The sequence below is a fragment of the Lissotriton vulgaris genome, chromosome 1_1 (assembly GCF_964263255.1).
Source record: "Lissotriton vulgaris chromosome 1_1, aLisVul1.2, whole genome shotgun sequence".
Classification (NCBI taxonomy): domain Eukaryota; kingdom Metazoa; phylum Chordata; class Amphibia; order Caudata; family Salamandridae; genus Lissotriton; species Lissotriton vulgaris.
The window spans coordinates 109,799,462-109,816,323 of NC_141685.1; the positions used below are offsets into that span (position 1 = coordinate 109,799,462).

The 16,862-nt window shown below is 50.2% G+C and overlaps 1 long non-coding RNA gene across 1 annotated transcript in view; it reads left to right on the forward strand.

Annotated features, from left to right (window-relative positions):
* The window catches only part of LOC147737641 (uncharacterized), a 66,459-nt gene that overhangs the window by 20,331 nt on the left and 29,266 nt on the right, over positions 1-16,862 (forward strand). Inside the window, exon 3 of the long non-coding RNA XR_015299338.1 lies at positions 1,878-1,996. This is a non-coding gene — a long non-coding RNA (uncharacterized LOC147737641). The remainder of the gene's footprint in view (positions 1-1,877; positions 1,997-16,862) is intronic.

A 16,862-nucleotide genomic window follows, 5' to 3' on the forward strand; every position in this document is an offset into this window, starting at 1 on the left:
GGCGGAGGCAGTTGCTGTTCATCCATCCTGCCACAGCCCGCATACAATTGGAAAAGTTAGCGGCTTCCTCAGGCTGGTTGTTGGCAAGTTGGATTATTAATTGGGTATCGTCAGCGTATGTGACGATATCCACACCATAGGATTCCACAATATGTGCCAAAGGCTCCATATAAATATTGAACAGCGTGGGGCTCAAACTTGAGCCTTGTGGAACTCCATGCCTCAACTTACGAGGAGATGATTTATAAGGAGGGCAATGCACCTGAAAATTCCTATTTTCCAGAAAGGATTTTATCCACTCCAGGGCTGGACCCTCTATTCCTATATCGGAGAGGCATGACAGCAGCGTTGAGTGCAGCACGGTGTCAAATGCTGCACTAAGGTCTAAAAGTACCAACGCTGCCGTCTGCCCTCCATCAACAAGTTGTCTCAGGCGTTCTATGGAAAAGAGGACCGCGGATTCAGTTGAATATCCTGCTCTCTCCTCTCTCTTCTCTCCTCTCCTAATTGTATTGCTTATGTTTTGAATGGTTTGTGTGATTGTTGAACGTTTTCTGTTACATTGTTGACTCTCATATAAAGCGCTCTGATACCTCCGGGTCCAGCCAGCGCTAAATAAAAGAAATGAACCTGCTGCTGCTGAAATATGTGCTCCCACTTCCCCCAACCTCCCCCCCTCCGCTCCTACTCTTTCCAGCTTCTGTCCTCTGCCCTCGCTTGCGCCTGTCCTTTGTCCCCACCCTGTTTTTCTGTGAACCTCTTCCCTTGCCACCTGAGACTGAACTATTTTGTCTGATGCCCGATGGAGCTACCTGGTTTTAGCTATAGGGGAGATGGGCCGTGGATTCCCTCCTTGGTCGTCACCTACCCAGTCGGTTTTTAGACAGACTTCCTTTCGTCTCTACGGTTGTCTCTTCCCTTATCCTCACTTTCCCTCCTCCTCTACCCCCCACTACCTTCTCCTTTCTCTCCTACCCTAATTGTATTGCTGATTGTTTGATATAATGTTTACTTGTTGATCTTTTCTGGTTTATTGTTGAACCACATAGTTACACTTCCTTTCGTCTCTCCTGTCGTCTCCTACCGCATCCTCCCTCTATTTATGTCTCTCCTTCCCTCCTCTCTCAATGTATTGAGACTGAACTATTTTGTCTGACGCCCGATGGAGCTACTTGGTTTAGCTATAGAGGAGATGGGCCGTGGATTCCCTCCTTGGTCGTCACCTACCCAGTCGGTCTTTAGGCAGACTTCTTTTCGTCTCTCCTTATTGTCTCTTCCCTAGCTCCTATCCTCTCTCTACCCTGAATCTCTCCCCTTGTCTGCCCTGGGATCACACCTTACTGGACTTTGGACGTTGCCTTGACTCGCCTACCGGTTTGTGTCCCCATCACCCTTCCTCTCCTCTTCCCATGCTGTGTCTCTCACCCACCCCTCCCCTTTCCCGCCCTCATTATCTGTCTACTTCCCATGCTCCAACCCCCCCTCCCCGGAATCTCTCACCTTGCCTGCTTTTCCCCTTACGTATTTGTGCTTATTGTTTATCTCGACCTTACATGTAACTATGTTGCCATTCTCTAAGAACTGTGTAACCTTTGTAATGATGTAACCTGTAACTATGATCTGATGCTCATGTAAAGCGCTCTGATACCTCCGGGTCTAGCCAGCGCTATATAAAACTTTTTAAAAAATAAATAAATAAAAAATACAACTCACATAAGCAATAGTGGTGGAAGGTGTCACACATGACCTGGGACAACATCCGATTCAGCACACCCAGTTCCATTTTTTAAGTATTTGACACAATATTGAATTTATAACCTTTGTTTTTTATGGTCATGAGTCACCAGAATACTAAAAACGTGTCTTTTATTTTCAAGGTCAATTATGTAATGGTCACTAGCTTGGAAGCTCGGTTAATTCTTCAGTATTTGTCATTGATCTCCATGTGTGGCTAGTTTGGGTCTGCTCCCTGCATCGATCCTGATAACTCACACAGGTAAGGAGCTTGTAGCAGCAACACGATAACCCCATACTGTCTGTAAGAAGTGCGCTCTGAGGCAGGTATCCGATCATTTTTGTGAAACAAGGAAGGGCCAATATCTGCTATGTACATTTGTTAAAATAAAACAGTCAAATTACAGTATACTGTTCCGGAGGTTCGTCCCAGAGACATTATCCGTAACTGAACGCAGACACCCTAGGAAGCATGTGCTTTTAAGACAAGTTGCGTTTACTCACCTGAAGGTGACATGCTTAATCATTGGGCTATACTCCTCACCAGGCCAGCGCTACAATGCCTGGCGGGCACCACAAGAGGGCACTGTGTCGCAGATGTTATTTTTTTTTTTAATTCTTTTTATTAAAGACAAACAAAAATAATACACTTACAATAAATGCACTGAGCCGCAATCTGCATTACAAATCTGTTCACATCTTCTCGTTCCATAACGATGAACAATAAGATTTATATTCGGGATCAGGGATCCACCAGCACCTCCGGGTCTTCCATGGCCACCGGGGGAGTGCATATTTCACCCCTGTAAGCATTCCAGGGCCCCCAAATCTTCCCCCATTTCTGGGGCCTACCCCGTGCCACATCCACAGCCCGCTCTCTGAACATGCACCAATCCAAATCATCCATCCATTTCCCGACTGTCGGTGGCTGAACCGCCCCCCACAGCTGAGCTATATTACGCTTCGCAATACTACAAGCCAGTGTGGCCCACGTCTTTCCATAAGACGTAAAATCAGTCGGGTCCCAGACATTCAGGATGCAACGCCTCGCTTCCAACTCAAACCCCACTCCCCACACCTCCCTCACCTTGGCATGAATAGCTGACCAATACCCCTGAATGAGAGCAAAATCCCACAATACATGAAAAAAGTTCCTGACTCACCACCCCCTCGCCTGCACTCGCCACTCACAGCCAAACCCATTCTTACCAACCGGGGGCCGGTCACGTAACAGCGATGGAGAATCTTTAATTGGACCAGCCGAAGCCTCATCTGAATGGCAACGACCCTTGGAGAGGCCACTGCCTCACTCCAGTCCTCATTATCCAGGAGCAAACCATCCGCCGTCCACTGGTCTCTCAGGGCCACCAAGGGATCCTCCGCATTGTTAATTAGTTTTTTGTAGATCAGAGAAATCGTTTTCGTCGGAAGATGACCATCTAGTACACCAGAGGTCTTCAATCTGTGGGGCGCGACCCCCAGGGGGGTCGTGGAGTCCTGGGAAGGGGGTCGCAGATTCTGTTGGAGCGTGCAGCAGTTCCTGGCGTCAGGCTGATTGAGGCCGGGTGATCACGGTGGAGGCCTAATTCACGCCTCATTAACAAGTAAAGGTCTTCTGAAGACCTATGAAGTACTCGGGTGTGCCTTTCTGTGTGTCCCGAAGCTGTTTCAGCCGGGCTCACTTACACGTGCTGGGGAGTGGGGGGGGGGTGTCTGGGGGAGGAGGCTGTAGCCCTTTGAGTTCAATCAATGGACTTAGCTGTGGGGTTTATTTTTATTTTTAACGTTTTATATAGCGCTAGCTTAACCCGTAGGTATCAGAGCGCTTTACAAACACACATAGCAAACAGCAGAAGGACATTACAGTCATTGGTTCAAGTCCCACATACCTGGCGCCTGTGCAGGAGAAATGTGCCTGAAACTGTTCTTCACCGTGAGGTGTTTATACAACCCCCCCCCCCCCCCCCACCCCCCCAATGCAGGGAAGCACAGAGATGCCCTCCCATGAGAGAGGAAGAAGGAAGAAGACACAGAGAGATACTGACCCCACCCCCATGAGAGAGGCACAGAAAAGGTGGGTGGATGAAGGATGATTGTATGTGTGGATGGAAGGATGAAGGGTGGGTGGATGGATGGATGGATGGAAGGAAGGATGAAGGATGGATGGGTGGATGTAAGGATGAATAGATGGATGTGTGAAAAGGTGGGTGGATGAATGATGAGTGGATGGATGTAAAGATGAAAGGGTAGATGGATGGATGAAGGATGAATGGATGGATGTGTGAAAAGGTGGGTGGATGAATGATGAGTGGATGGATGTAAAGATGAAAGGGTGGATGGATGGATGAAGGATGGATGGATGTGTGAAAAGGTGGGTGGATGGATGGATGAAAGGGTGGGTGGGTGAATGATGAGTGGATGGATGTAAAGATGAAAGGGTGGATGGATGGATGAAGGATGGATGGATGTGTGAAAAGGTGGGTGGATGGATGGATGAAAGGGTGGGTGGATGAATGATGAGTGGATGGATGTAAAGATGAAAGGGTGGATGGATGGATGAAGGATGGATGGATGTGTGAAAAGGTGGGTGGATGGATGGATGAAAGGGTGGATGGATGAAGGATGTATGTATGGATGGATGTGTGAAAAGGTGGGGGATGAATGATGGGTGGATGGGGGTGGATGGATGGATGGATGGATGGATGAAAGGGTAGGTGGATGGATGAAGGATGGATGGATGAAAGGGTGGATGGATGAAGGATGTATGTATGGATGGAAGGACAAAAAGGTAGATGGATGAAGGATGGATGTATGGGTGGATGGAAGGATGAAGGGTGGGTGGATGGATGGATGGAAGGAAGGATGAAGGATGGATGGGTGGATGTAAGGATGAATAGATGGATGTGTGAAAAGGTGGGTGGATGAATGATGAGTGGATGGATGTAAAGATGAAAGGGTAGATGGATGGATGAAGGATGAATGGATGGATGTGTGAAAAGGCGGGTGGATGAATGATGAGTGGATGGATGTAAAGATGAAAGGGTGGATGGATGGATGAAGGATGGATGGATGTGTGAAAAGGTGGGTGGATGGATGGATGAAAGGGTGGGTGGATGAATGATGAGTGGATGGATGTAAAGATGAAAGGGTGGATGGATGGATGAAGGATGGATGGATGTGTGAAAATGTGGGTGGATGGATGGATGAAAGGGTGGATGGATGAAGGATGTATGTATGGATGGATGTGTGAAAAGGTGGGGGATGAATGATGGGTGGATGGATGGATGGATGGATGAAAGGGTAGGTGGATGGATGAAGGATGGATGGATGGATGAAAGGGTGGATGGATGAAGGATGTATGTATGGATGGAAGGACAAAAAGGTAGATGGATGAAGGATGGATGTATGGGTGGATAAAAGGTTGCATGGATGAATGATGGGTGCATGGATGGATGTGTGAAAAGGTGGGGGGATGAATGATGGGTGGATGGATGGATGAAAGGGTGGGTGGATGAAGGATGGATGTATGGATGAAAGGGTGGATGGATGTATGGACGGAATAATGAAAGGGTGAATGGATGAAGGATGGATAGGTGAAATGGTGGATGTATGGATGGAAGGATGAAAGGGTGGATGGAAGAAGGATGGATGTATGGATGGATGGGTAAAAGGTTGCATGGATGAATGATGGATGGATGGATGTGTGAAAAGGTGGGTGGATGAATAGATGGGTGGATAGGTAAAGGATGGACGTATGGATGGAAGGATGAAAGGGTGGATGGATGTGTGAAAGTGTGGGTGGATGAATGATGGATGGATGGATGTGATGAGGTCTAACAGGCGCATTTATGGTTGTCGATAGTTGTTGATGATGAGGAGTACCAGTTTCTAGAATCTTTTGTCGTAAGGGGGTCCTTACGCCTAAAAAGGTTTTACAAGGGGGTCTCGGCATCAAAAAGTTTGAAGACCTCTGTAGTACACGATCCTCCAGCGGGGAGGCCTCCGGAGGCGCCACGCCAAGGGGGATATTAGCTAGCAGCGCATGCCTAATCTGAAGATAACGAAACCTCTCGCTCCCGTGCATCTGATATCGTTCCTGCAGGGTCTCAAATGGGAGGATACCATCCTTTCCCCATAGATCCCCAACTCAGGAGATCCCAATTAGGTCCCATTTATCGAAACCCTTTGATTTCCATAGGCTGCCCAAACGTTCCGAGTTCCAGAGGGGTGTTGCAAACGTGATCTTCCCCTCCCACCCAAGGGAGCGGTTAGCCTCATGCCAGACCCCAACAGCCACCGCCGTTGGTCCCACCGTCGGAAAACATCCCGGCCTAGCATACAGCGCCCTAGTAAAGTCCCCTCCAGGAATCTGGCCACGGTCCATAATGTAGCCGGGGTCTAGTGGCGAGCCATACACAGCCTGGTTAACCGCCACCAGCTGTGATGCCCAATAATACTTCCTGATATTGGGCAGGCCAATCCCGCCATTATACCACGGCAGCGTCAATTTCACATACGCAATTCGGGGCCTCCCCTCCCAGAGAAGTTGTCTCTGGAGAGATTCGACCTCCTTAAAGTACGACTACGGAACCGGGTCCATAGAATTCTGGAGTGCATAAAGAAAATGAGGAAGAGCCATCATTTTGAACAAAACAGCTCGGCCAAGAAGGGAAAGAGGAAGTGACCTCCAGCGTTCCACATCACGCCTGAGCCGAACCAACGGAGGCAACAGGTTATTAGAGTACCTGCTACGGGGGTCCAAGGATATAAAAATGCCTAGATATTTAAAACCTGCGACCTCCAACTTAACCGGACAGCGCGGGGGACCTCCAGGGGATCACCGCTCAATACAAACAAGACCAACTTCGTCCAATTAATAGGAAAGCCTGAGTACCTACTGAAAACCTCCAGGACATCCAGAAATGCCAAAAGCAAAGCTCGAGGAGAGGACAAATACAAAAGAATATCATCTGCCTAGAGAGATATCTTGTCCTCCCAGTCTGGCATCCATTGGAGCCCCCTGATTGACCTATCCCAACGAACCCAGGCCGCTAGCGGCTCAAGCGCCAGTGCAAAAAGCAACAGGGAGAGAGGACAGCCCTGCCTGGTGCCTCTCCCCAACACGAAATCTGACGACGTGTGATTATTGATGACTACTTGGGCCAGTGGACCAGAATACAGGAGGCGAACCCAAGAAATGAACTCTGGGCCTATCCCCAACTTACCAAGGGCAGCAAACCGATAAGGCCACTCCACCCTGTCGAAGGCCACAGTGGCATCCAAAGAGAGCAATATTGTCGGCTCGTGTATCTGCGAAGCCCCACCAATTACCCTGTGTAACCTGCGCAATTTGAGAGCTGTGTTACGGCGGGTCATAAAACCCGATTGGTCGGGATGCACCAGTGTAGTAATCACCTTAACCAGGCGGTTTGCCAACAACTTTGCCAAAATTTTAGGTTCAGCATTCAACAAAGAGGTCGGCCTGTAGGATGAACAGTCAGTCCTCGGCTTACCCTCCTTATGGAGGGCAATAATATTCGCCACACGCTGATCATATGGAAGCCGACCTCTCCCCCTACTCTCCATAAACATACCCATGACAAAGGGAGCCAGCTTATTCGCATTGACTTTGTAAAGCTCAATAGGAAGCCCATTCGGGCCTGACGCTTTACCTGAACGAACCCCCCCTGATCGCCTGCGCCACCTCATCATTGGTGAGGGGAGAATCGAGGAATCCCCTGTCGTCGTCTGAAAGAATAGGCATCGGGATATCCCTAATCATATCTGCTTTCTCGGCCTCCGTATAAGGACACTCGGCCGCGTAGACCTTCTCATAATATCTGCCGAAGACCTCCACAATTTCTTGCGGGTCAGTGACCCTGTCAGCCCCGGGGGACCGCAGCACCGGAACTAGCTGGGACGCCCAATCCCCCCTCTCCAACCAAGCAATCAGCTTCCCGCCTTATCACCATGCTCATATATTCTACTCTGGGTATTGGCCAATTGTGTTTTAGCATTATCACGGGCCAAGGACCTGTATTCATTCTTAAGGAGAGACAAGCGATGAAACCCCTCCGGCGTGGAAGCAAATGCCACCTCTTGCTCCAGCGCAAGCAGATCTGTTTCCACCCTATCAACCTCGGCACGCCCCTCCTTTTTCTTACCCGAAATATACGAAAGCAACTCCCCCCTAAGGACTGTTTTATAAGCTTCCCAAAGGGAGCATGCGGAGGCCACCGAGTCAACGTTCTCCTGAAAGTACCTGTCCGCCACCCGCACTATCTCCCTCTTAGCCCCTGGGTCCCGGAACCGCCAAGTGCTTATCGGTGCAACCTGGGCCACATCACTCCTGCCGAGATCCAAACTAAGCCAAACAGGTGAGTGGTCCGTGAACCCCCTGGCCAAGTGCCGTACCTCCCGGACCCACGCAGCCTGAGCCGCCGGCACCAAAACATAATCTAACCTAGAAAGGGATTTATGCGCCGCCGAGACTTGTGTATAGTGTATCTCATCAGGGTGCTTGAGCCTCCAACCATCTACCAGGCCCGTAGTGCCCACAAAATCAGCCAACCACCTCTGGGAGGATAACAGCTCAGGAGCCGGGCATCGATCAACATTCCCATCCATCACAGCATTGAAATCCCCACCAACACCTAGCAAGCCGACCGGCAAGGACAGGAAAATTTTACAAAGATCATGAAATGTGTCCGTCTGGAGGGTCGAAGGAACATAAACAGACAAAAAGGTCACACTTCTCCCCTCCCACAAACCAGAGACACCAACATACCTCCCCCTGTTGTCGATCCATGTAGCCTGTATGGAGAGAGGGAAGGTGTTCTTGACCAAGATCCCGACCCATCGTGACTCTGTTGTAAAGCCAGCGTGTGCAACCAATTTATAGCCTCCCCAGTGAAGTGCCATGCAACGCCTACCCATAAGGTGAGTTTCTTGCAACAACACAAGGTCCGGGGAATGCCTACGGATTAATTGACTCACCATACCCCTCTTAATCTTGTCCCCCAACCCATTAACATTCCAGCTCAGCGTGGAGATCCCTACTGCCCCTTTAACGGAAGACATTGAAAAGGCAAAAGCAAACATTATACTGCATAAGCGCCCAGTGCAAAAAAAATGTACATACAAAAAACAATAACAAACCCCTACAACGCCCCCCACCCCCCTCTCTGCACCCCTGCATATAACTTCAGCGAATCCCCAACTAGCAGTGTGCCTGTCGCCCCTAATTAACTACGAAAATCTAAAAGTAGAACACAGAGGAGGGCCTACAGACTGACCCACCCACCCCCCGCCCACCGGCCCCCAATGCAATGGGACATCATAATTACTGCTCAAATTCACGAACCCAAATTCCGCCCAAAATCCTAACACCTCTACCCGGAGAAACACACCCCTCACAACTATCCAACACCCCCCATTAAGCCCCACTCAACCACATCATTGTTCCTCAGCCTCTTATCGATCGTCTGCCTCTTGATCCGGGTGCTGAAGAGTGTCCAGCCAGTCCGCCACCACCTCAGGATTGTCGAAAAACCAGGCCTTCCAATCGAGCTCCACACGAAGGCGTGCTGGAAACATCATTGCATACCGCAGGCCCCTGTCCCTCAATTTCTTTTTGATCGCGATGAACCTCTGTCTTTGCTTCTGAACCGCCTGGGTGAAATCCGGAAAGAACAAGATTGTCGCATTTTCGAATTTCAGGGGATCCGCCGAACGAGCCGCCTGCAGGATAGCGTCACGGTCCTGGAAATTCAGCATTCGGGCAATAATCGGCCGAGGAGGTGCCCCGACCTGGGGCCTGCCACCAGGCACTCGGTGGGCTCGTTCCACGGTGAAGAACTTGCTAAGCCCCTTCGGCTTAAGCTGGTCAAGGATAAGGTTCTCCACAAAGAGGTCTGTGGCCTGCCCCTCTGCCTTGTCTGGAATGCCAAGGATGCGGACGTTGTTGCGTCGGGCCCGCCCTTAGTATTCGTCCAGCCGCCGAACCATGGTCTCCCTCGAGGATCTGAGATCACCCACCTCACGCAGGAGCTGGCTCACATCGTCAATGAGGCTAGTCGTCTTAAGCTCCAGCGACTTGACCTTCTCGTTGACTTTCAACAGATCGGCCCTGATCAGTCCCATCTTGATCGAGACCGTGTCAAGCTTGGCATCCAGAGTCTCCATCTGCTGCCCCAAAGATGTACGGACTCCAGTGATGGCCGCCATCAAATCCGTCAGTGTGGGCTCCTCTGCTGCAGAACGGTCGCCGGCGCCACCACTCGGACCCGTCTTAAGTTCGGCCGGCGAACCCTTAGGCAGAGTATATCTATCAAGTTAATTAGCCTGGGCTTGCCGGCCCCCCCCGGTGGTCTTGGGGCCCCGCCGCTCAGAGTCCGTCTTCGTCGCCATTGCTGGCAGCTCTGGCCACCAATGCAGCAGGATGAAACGGCCACAGCAGAGGCAGAACACTCCTCCCCAATGGTCTCAGACCAAGGGCCATGCACCTCACCCCAACAATCTCCAACCCAGGGCCACGCTCCAGCCAAGGATGCCGTGGATCGCGTTGCACAGGCTGGCGCCGGCCGGTCAAGTCCGCTCCCTCACCAGCAGCCAAATTGCGGAGCTCCGACTGGTCCGGGCCCCCCAGCCGAGAAGTTCTGCTCGGCTCACACTGGGGCCCACGCCGCCTCCAGGATAATAAGGGGTGCCAGGCAAAACACCACCAGGATCAAGCGCTTATCCCACGCTAATCTGAAGCCAACAAGATCTTCAGGCGGGGCCCACTCCACACGGGGGCCCACGCCAGCTCAAGGATCCCAGGGGGTGCCAGGCAAGACACCACCCATGTCCAGCGGTGATCCCGCGCCAAACTTCCAACAGGGGGGAGGCCGCCTGTCCCACAGCCCACGCCTAGCACAGCACCGGCAAGTCCACGCCACCAGGGGGGTCCGCTCCAAGCCTCAGGGCCCCTCCCCAATGGCGGCGATGCGAGGGCAATTGCTCCGATTCCAATGACGATCTCGGGGGCTCTCAGAGGACCAAACTCAACCCCCACTATTATACCAGACCCCCCACCAGTCCGGTGGGGGTCCCGTGCCACCAGAGAGTGCCCTCGTGGCAAAGCGCCAGCCGGTCGCCGACCGGGGCGGCAAAAGGCCGTCCCGGCGGCCGAAGTTGACTCACTCAGGTCGGGGGGCCCGGCCACTCGAGTCCCCGGCTTCAGAGCCGCACAGGCCGCAGAATTCCAGGCGGCGCTGCGCAGTCCCGGGGGCACACAGGATTCCCGGGATGGTTGCTCCCGGCACCGCAAGGCTTCCCCCGCCTATTGCACAAGGCGGCGGCAGGATGATTAACCGGATAATAGGCCGGTGAAGCAGGTTCGGCCGGAGCCGGTCATCAGGCGGCAATCATGGTCTCCGGCTCGGCTCCTCCCCCGAAGATGTTTTATTAAGTACGCTGGATGAGCATAGTAGGACAGAGGATGGTGTGTCATAAGATGTGAGATTGGTAAAGTCTGAATATAAGATCAACTATTGACCTGTTGCCACAATATAGTTAATGTGATCTTCCTGGTCCATGTTGAGATTAAAAACAGTGGCAGAGAAATTGAGGAACTAATGGCCCCTATCACTGTGTGAAAGTGTTGATCACCTATGGACCTGCTGGTAAGCTGGGGTCTATACTTCAGGTCAACTTTTTTCATGCCTTGTGTAGTCATGGAGCAATCTGTTGGCATTTCATCAGGACCAAATATGGGAAAATGGGTAAATGTGACCTAATCTTCTCCACAGCGTGAGGAGCTCTGTAACTCAAGCCTTGCACCGTGCATAGGTGATAAGGTGCCTATTAACATCTTACTACCACAGGTGAGCGCTGTCTAACAGGGTGCACTAGATACGGTAACCCTCCTAAGGGTCAGGACATACTGACTTATCCAATAGCGAGGACGCCGCATCAGAGGGCAACTGGTTTGAAAAGCACATGCTTCCTAGGGTGTTCAGTTAGAGATAATGTCCATTGGACTGAACCTCCAGAACAGTATTTTGTGAGTTGATTTATATGAAGAATGTTTATACTGGACTGTCATTTTCCTCAGCATCTCTTGTGCTATGTAAAACAATATACAACACACCTGGAGGCCAACAAATCTATCATACATTTATTGCAAAAATAGCAAAAGGCCAAGCAAACTAACAAGTGACAATTGTCTTTGCAATGGACGAGAGCATCCACCCTAAAGCAAGTTGGAGTATATAATGCTAATGCTACACAATGTATTTTTATACACTTTTCTCCTAATACAATTCAATGAAACATGAACACGTGATAGAAACAGTTACTGAAACAACACTAATGAGTAGGAGGCAGGATCTTCTCTCGAGAGGAATGTGAGGAGTGCGTGAGGTGCAGATAAAAGATACACAGACAAGCTGCAGAATTCACTGTTTCTGGAAATAACACTTCTGTTTGTCAATATTCAATTGACTACAAGATGCAGGAAAGTGTGCCGATGGACATCACTAAATAAAATGGTTCTGGGTCCTAATAGAATCATGTAACTTTGTAGGCATACTAACCAGCTTCAGTCAGAATTGGCTCCCTGAGACCTATTATCCTGCTTAGTAACTCCAGTCAGTAGTGACCCCTGTACCTTAAATCCTGCTAATCTACAAAACCAGAGGTCAACTCTACTGCCAACCAGTTCCAGTCAATATTGACATGTATTGTTACCCTGCTTGTAATGAATACCAGAGGCCAGCGTTGTTGCTAGCCAGCTCCAGTCACCAGTGCCCGTCACATATTATCCTCAATAGGATCAATGCCCAAGGCCTATGCAGCTGCTAACCTGCTCTAGTCAGTTGTGACCTCCCAGACCTGTTATTCTGCATATAATCGTCAAGGCTTCGGCCCTAAATACACTCACCCCACATTCTTATAGTATAATAGCAATGTAATTTCTTTACTTACATCATACAGTAGGTAACGCACTATATCACACAATCCCAAAAACAAAGAAAATCAAAAATTGCCTAACCATTCAGCACTCCACCTTATCAAAAATGACTAAATCACACCAAGAACTATAGCCTGCCACATCACATGGCACACTCAGCCACAACATGACAAGATACCACGGCAGGGATTTGGGGCCATTAATCCTCTGTTTGAGGCATGTGTGCTGTAGATGTACATGCTTTGAATACTCCTGCCATCTTGTGTTTGGTCCGGATGTTTGCAAGTTGTTTTTCTTTGAAGAAGTCTTTCCAGCCATGAGGTAAGATGACTCTTCCTTTCTGTGATATTTGCGCATGGGCATCGACTCCATTGTTAGATTGTTTTTTACCCCAAACAAGTTCGGATGTGTATTGCTGCACTCCGAAACCGCTCTTCGGGTTCCCCTCAGTGCGCAGCCCACTCTACCCTCAACGGTATTGTTTCAGTACGCGTTTCCCTGTATTCCTTGTTACAAATCGATCGTCAAACTCTTCATTTTCGATAGAAAACCTTGTGGGTAACCGTCATACCTTGCTGCGTAGGGCCAGCCATCTGCAAATGGAACGGACTCCATTCTGTTTCTGTCCTGGGTGCCACGCCAAGTACCCTCGTACCGACCTACATCAAGTTTGTAACTTGTGCCTCTCTCCGGAGCACAAGGAGGAAGACTGCAACGCTTGTAAGTCGTTCCTGTCCAAGAGGACTCTACCCGATCATCACGCTCGATGACGAGAGAGGCAGCATCAAAGCATTCAACACACTCTGGATATCTTTGGGGAAGAATATGACCAAGACGAGATAGAAGCGGCCGCCGAAGAAGAAGAGGCCCATCTCTTTGCCAGAGCGCAATCGTTGGGGCATGCTGGGGCAGCCATGTGATTGCAATTCTACGTCATGCCAGTACCATAGACGACTGACCAAATGTGTAGGTCATCTTGCGCCCTTATAACATCTAAACAGGCCTAATAAACAGCATTTGGGTGTCAGCTCAATACTTAGTTGTGTGGAATGCACCATTTCTTCGACAGCTAGTTGCCAGAAGGAGTATTTTGCATCGCAGGACCATGGTTCATGTAAGAAATCGGCCCCCACAGTGTTGCAGCACAGGCATATATCTGGGCAAGACCCGACCATTCGATGAAGGTCTTGTGGCGTTAAGTAGGTTCTTTGCAGAAAATTATGATGTATCAGTCGAAAATGGGCATTACTAGAAATCATGCATGTTAGTTCACAGGCCCGCTGCCAGTCTTGATCTTCCATTGGAATGTCAAAGTCTAAATTCCAGGCCTCTCGGGCCCGTGTGTAGTGCCTACTGTATCTGATCGCATTGTTCTGTAAAGATGCATAATTAGGTGTCTACACGCTCCATAGGTTAGCAGTATCTCAAGGGTTTGAGTATGCGGTGGAGCTGTCGGATAGCATGGCCAGGTGTACTTAGTTACGTCAGGCAAGCCCGCATGTTGTAAAAATTGCCCCTGGCTTAGACCAAACTCTTTGCGGGCATGTTAAAGGCGATAAGTCTCATCTAGGTACAATTCATCCTATTGCTCTCATCCCCCTCCCTCCATGCCTGGAAGGACATACTGAGTGCTATCTGCCTGATTGGTTTTAATATCCAGATTGGGAGCTCCCTATGGAATGGTGCGTGCTTAAGTACTCTCACTACAAACCATTGCCATACTCTTGCCATCTGTCGCACAATATATGAAGTCTCTCTCAGTGTACCTGATTCCTCCATTAACAGCTCTGGAAGACAACCAGCGTCCACCATTCCCGCCGACAGCCGCATTTCCCAACTAGGGTCTGTGTTGAGCCATCGAGCTGCGTGTTGCAATTGAACGGCATAATATTAGGGGTCGAAATGTGGGACCTCCAATCCCCCGCTGCATACGTCCTGGTCAGTGTGGCCAAAGTCAAGTCAAGTCAAGTCATAACATTTATATAGCGCACTACATACCCAGAGGGTTTCAAGGCGCTAGGAAGGGGGGTAGGATTAATTGTCGAATATCCACGTTTTAAGCTGCTTTCTGAACGCTAGGTGATTCTGGGTGAGGCGAAGGTAAGCGGGGAGTGAGTTCCATGTTTTGGCAGCCAGGTAGGAGAAGGATCTGCCTCCCATGGTGGTCTTGTTGATGCGAGGTACAGTGGCGAAGGCTTGGCTGGAAGAGCGAAGTTGGCGGGAGGGGGTGTAAAAGGACAGTCGGGAGTTGAGGCACTCTGGTCCGGTGTCGTAGAGTGATTTGTGTGCGTGGGTAAGCAGTCGGAAAGTAATCCTCTTATTGACGGGTAGCCAGTGGAGGTCTTTAAGGTGACCAGAGATGTGTTCGTTGCGTGGGATGTCTAATATGAGCCTGGCTGAGGCGTTTTGGATTCGTTGTAGTTTCTTCTGGAGTTTTGCGGTAGTACCTGCGTAAAGGGTGTTTCCGTAGTCCAGTCGGCTCGTGACCAGAGCGTGGGTGACTATTTTCCTTGTTTCGGAGGGGATCCAGCGAAATGTTTTTCTGAGCATGCGAAGAATGTTAAAGCAGGAAGAGGATACGGCGTTGACCTGTCTGTTCATTGATAGTGAAGAATCCAGGATGACGCCTAGGTTTCGTGCGTGGTCTGTCGGGATGGGTGCTTTTCCGAGGGCTTCCGGCCACCAAGAGTCGTCCCATGCGGAAGGGGATTTGCCTAGGATGAGGACTTCTGTTTTGTCTGAGTTTAGTTTCAGACGGCTTTGTTTCATCCATTCGGCGACTTCTTTCATTCCCTCGTGTAGGTTAGTTTTGGCGGTGCTGGGGTCCTTGGTGAGAGATAGGATCAGTTGAGTGTCATCCGCGTAAGAGATGATGTTGAGGTTGTGTTGGCGTGCGATGGCCGCGAGGGGGCTCATGTATACGTTGAAGAGGGTGGGACTGAGTGAGGATCCTTGTGGTACGCCGCAGATGATTTCTGAGGCCTCTGACTTAAATGGTGGGAGGCGGACTCTCTGGGTTCTTCCAGAGAGGAACGAGGTGATCCATTCCAGTGCCTTTCCTTGGATTCCGATGTTTCTGAGGCGTTGTAGAAGGGTGCTATGGCAGACTGTGTCGAAGGCTGCAGAGAGGTCGAGGAGGATGAGGGCGACTGTATCTCCATTGTCCAGTAGAGTTCGAATGTCGTCTGTTGCCGCGATGAGGGCGGTCTCAGTGCTGTGTTTGGCTCGGAAGCCAGATTGTGAGGAGTCGAGTGATTTGTTGGCTTCGAGGAAGGCGGCGAGTTGGTTGTTGACAGCTTTCTCGATGACTTTGGCCGGGAATGGGAGGAGCGAGATGGGGCGGTAGTTTTTGAGTTCGGTGGGGTCTGCTGTTGGTTTTTTCAGAAGGGCGGTGAGTTCAGCGTGTTTCCAGTCTTCTGGGAAGGTGGCGGAGTTGAAGGAGCAGTTGATGACGTCTCGGAGGTGTGGAGCTATGACGGAGTCTGCTTTGTTGAAGATGTGGTGAGGGCATGGGTCTGTGGGGGATCCAGAGTGGATGGAATTCATCAGGCGGATGGTGTCCTCAGTGGAGATTGGGTTCCAGGCGTTAAGGGTGTTAACGGGGGGAAGATGGTCAGCTGATGGTGGGGTGGGTTGGCTTCCGGGTTGGTTGTCAAAGCTGTTGTGGATGTCAGCAATCTTGTTGTGGAAAAAAGAGGCTAGGGAATCGCAGAGGGTTTGAGAGGGGGTGATGTCGTTGGAGTTGGCCGAGGGGTTGGAAAATTCCTTGACGATGTTGAAAAGTTCCTTGCTGTTGTGGGCGTTGTTGTCAAGTCGATCTTTGAATGCTGTTTTCTTGGCTTTTCGGATCAGTTGGTGGTGAGTACGGGTGGCGTTTTTGAAGGCGTCCTTGTTGCTGATGGATGGGTCTTTTTTCCAGGCCTTTTCTAAGGAGCGGCACAGTTTCTTGGACTTCTTGAGGTCGTCGTTGAACCATGAGGCCTTTTTGATGCCAAGTTTGTGTTGACGTTTTTTCAGTGGTGCTAAGTTGTCGGCGGTGTTGGATAACCAAAGGGTGAGGTTGGAGGCGGCTTCGTTGGCGTTAGAAGAGAGGGCTGGGGAGGTTTGAAGGAGCGATGTGGAGATCTGTTCTGTGGTGATTTTGTTCCAGTTTCTTTGCAGAGTTGGTTGGGGG